The sequence below is a fragment of the Tupaia chinensis genome, unplaced genomic scaffold, assembly GCF_000334495.1.
Source record: "Tupaia chinensis unplaced genomic scaffold, TupChi_1.0 Scaffold142619_1, whole genome shotgun sequence".
In the NCBI taxonomy this organism is placed as follows: domain Eukaryota; kingdom Metazoa; phylum Chordata; class Mammalia; order Scandentia; family Tupaiidae; genus Tupaia; species Tupaia belangeri.
The window spans coordinates 152,856-156,694 of NW_006202465.1; the positions used below are offsets into that span (position 1 = coordinate 152,856).

At 46.5% G+C, this 3,839-nt stretch overlaps 1 pseudogene; it reads right to left on the reverse strand.

Moving 5' to 3' along the window:
- The window catches only part of LOC114005132 (transcription elongation factor A protein-like 5), a 3,249-nt pseudogene extending 524 nt beyond the window's left edge, over positions 1–2,725 (reverse strand).
- Between the last annotated feature and the right edge of the window lie 1,114 nt (positions 2,726–3,839).

Here is a 3,839-nt window from a genome sequence, read left to right on the forward strand (position 1 = left end):
CGAACGGCGGTCAACTATGTGGGAATCCAGCGACATAGCCATTACGCTAACTGCTGGTTCCCAGGAATGTGTCATCTTCAGCAGGGCGCTTTTCAGTAGCCAGTGGCTCACCCTCAGACCAGGCCTGCGAGCCAGTCTTACCCTCACCTTGGGCCTTGTCCTGCTCCATGAACTTACCCTACTTTGCTGGCTCTCCTTCATACTCTGATTTCCCCTTATACTCTGGCTTCCTCCTTATTTTTGGTTTGTCCTCTGCACTGTCTTCATCTTCTGTACTTGCCTCATTTTCTGGCTTCCCCTCATTTTCTAGGTTTCCTTCATTTACTTGCTTTCCTTTGTTTCCATTTTAGAGCTTTTCCACGTTGAGATGTTCCTTCCTTTGCCTATCCTAGAAGACAGAGGAAACACAGGACACTGAGGGTTTAGGGGGTGGAACACAGGTCCTGATAGTCCTTCCCTCTCTTGACTTTGGGCTTTCTGACTCTATCCTACCTCCTGGGTGAATTCCCACACTTACATTCTTTATTTTCCTTCCCACTTCACACATGTTTACAAGAGAAGCCTTGCAGAAACTTGCACAGGTGCTTCCTCCTGTATTTAAGAGAAGTTTGCTGAGAAAGGTATAAGAGTAGATTGGTCCATAACCATTGCTCTGGCCTTAGCTATGCCTATGCTGGTTTAAACTGAGTAGTCCCAATTTACAGACCAGAAACAATCCTGGGCAGTTTTCTTTTTTCTCCCCCTACAGTTGTGAGATTTACAAAACTGCAGCCAGAACAGAATAATGGCCACTTCACAAATTTAAGGGCTACTCTTACATCCTCAAGGGGCATCACAAATGCCACACCTCCCTCCTCTTCCTTATTTTGCTTTCTATTCTCACCAGTCATAAAACACTTCCCTCATGGATCTTGAAGTGTTCGTGTACCCTGAAACTCCATAGAGAGGGTTGAAAGAGGGGTAGAAGGCAGTGGCCTCCTCATCTACACTGGCTTAAATTGTTCCTGCTTCCAGGGGTACTGGGGAGGTCGCCCTCTCCCACTGACCTGCACTAATATTGCAGCTCTTTTCTTTTCTTGTCTGGTTCAGTCCCCACAACCACAGATCCAAAGGCCTGTAGAGAGAGAGAGGAGAGACTGAGAAAGTGAATGGCTGCTAACAAGGACACCGGCTCCTTTTGGCCTCCATTTGTCAAAACTTTCCCAACTCCTACTACCCAAAAAAAGCCTTCTCTGATTCCCCCCCTCAGCGCCACCCTAAGAGCTTCCATTTTTCTACAACTGTACGATGGGAAAGAAAAATTATTTCCAAAGTGTTTGTGAATCTCCCTCTCAAATTTCTATCTCACTTTTTCTTACACTAAAGTGAGTGGGAATCAGGACAGCGCTACTGAGAAGGCAGATCTTGCTGGAATCCCAAACTCCCTAGTCCAGGACACCCAGAAAGCACAAAGTCCACTACTTCTCTGAAAATAGTGATGATAGGAGCAGGGGGCAGCACAGAAATGTCCAGAGACTCCTTGCTATTCCTTCTCTCCCTACATACACAGCTCATATTTTCCTCAAATGCAAGAGACAAATTATTTCCAAACTCAATCCTTTTTCTTTCAGAAGTCATTCCTCCTCCAAAGGGAGCTGGTCTCCAGACCAAATCTCTGCTCCCCTTCTCTACAGTTCTCTCTCTCCTAGCCCCCTTGACCCACCATTTCCGGCTCTGAAATAGACTGAAGGTGGAAAGAGACACTGGGGAACTCAGACCTGGACCCTTTGCAGGGTCTTCCCTCTGTATCTCTGGGTCACCAACTACACCGACTTCCCACCGCCCTGCAGGGAAAAGGCAGTTTGGTAGCCTTCAATCTCCCCTCCCCTGGCCCTCCTCCTCCATAAATCTTGATTGCTTGCTTCTTAGGAAATCCTAACTGGTATCCATTCTCAACTACTGACTCCTCTCCAGCTCCATCCCACCTCCCCCCACCAAGTCCTCCATTTCTTGCACTAAACGGGCAAACATCAGGAAAAGAATAGATAGTATCCAATCCTGGATCTGATAATTCCTTTGCCATCTGCCTCTCCGATCCTGGGGGTCCACAGGAAGCAATAGATTTGTAGCCATTCTGGGGAGAAGACTCCTCACATTTTCTTCTGCCAGAAGCCCACACTTCTCCAGGGAAATAAGAGATAGTACCTGGACCTCTCCCCCAACACTCACATAATTTCCTGCACCAACATGAATGGGGGTGGAAAGGGGCTGGTATCGGAAAAGTGGACCAGATCCTCTGAAGTCTCTGTCTGTTACCATTTCTACCTCAGGGGTCCCTGGCTTGTACTGATCTGCAGAATGCAGGACAATTTTCCCGTCAGTCCCTTAGTTTGAACCTACCTTCCTCCACAGAAATGTGGAGCTCATACCTGGAGAAAAGGGACTTCTGTACACGTTCGCTCCTGAGCACGTAAAGAAAACTTCACCGGGGGCTTTGGCCCTTACTACCCCTTCTTGCAGGAAAAAAAAAAAAGTGCATCAGGAGCCAACTCATTTCTTCCCTTCACTAGCCACCACCCCTCTGCATAGCCCCCAACCCTCCATACCGCTCAGGGCCCTTACTGAACCCAGAGGTCAAATGTGGCCCCTTCTCTCCGTGGTTATGTGCTGCTTCTTCTGTGAAGGGGCGGGGAGCTGCATCTTCTCCTAGGATTACTGGCCATTGGTACATCTCTGAGCCTACCATCACTATTTTGTTTCTCTTATTTTATCCCAAGGCACCTACTTCTTGAATCTAATTCTCCACTCAGCCACTGTTTTTCAATCCTGCTGTGATCCAGACCTTCAAATAATGTACACAGAGTGGATTGTCAAGTAATGAAGCAAGTAGTTTATATAGGGACTTTATTTTCTTTTTGATATTTTTGAGTTTGTTTAATTTACTACCCTTATCATGAACAAAATACCTTTTAGTTTTTTCATAAATAGATGATTCTGCCTTATTCCATTAACACACACACACACATTTAGTTAGTAATCTTAGACAATTGCTGAGTGCTAAGTAGACTTTGCTGGAATCTGATGGTTAACTCTTAGTTTTGAAATTTTGGACTATGGCTATTTTCATTCAGAGGTTTATCTCTGGGCAAAGGGGAGAGCTGTGAGGCCTGAGCAACTGAAGGTGTGAGAGATGCAGAGATAGTCTGATCCTCTCTGCCTTGTCAAGAGGGATGTGTGCTGTTCCCCCATCTCCACATACATTCAAGAACCTCTCATGCCCTTCATTCAGGCATCTGATTGTTTTTCACTCCAAAAATATACATGGACAGGTGAGCAAGGCACTAATTTGAGTAAATATCTGGCTCCGTTTCTCCCTACCCTCCCTAAATTTCCATTTGGGTAACAGCCCAGCAGAGAGGGTAGCATTTTTTTCTGCCATTGGAAACCAGAACAGATCCCTTCTAGACTCCTGTAGCTTAGAGTTTCCATGAAACCTGGTGATGTGATTTCTGAGTGAACCCCCAAGACTTGCCTGTTCCCTGCTCTTATTCACAAAGCCTGGGGGGAAGCCTCCCTAGACTCTGACTGCTGCCTCCCATCCAACTTAAGAGGTGCAGCCTGCTAGGTCTCTCAACTCTGGTTTCTTCACCTCCAAGGCACCTGGAAAAAGTCTAGCCATGCTGCAGGATTTCTGCTTGCCAGTATATACCCACTCTTGTGCCCTCTGAGCCAATTCAGTTCAGTGTCAAAGGAATTCTGACATGCTGACCGTACTGATTGACTTAAGCCAAGCAAGCATTCTTTACTGACGAAGTCTGTGGACCATCTGAAATGGTACGCACAGTGGGACCAGCAGTTAG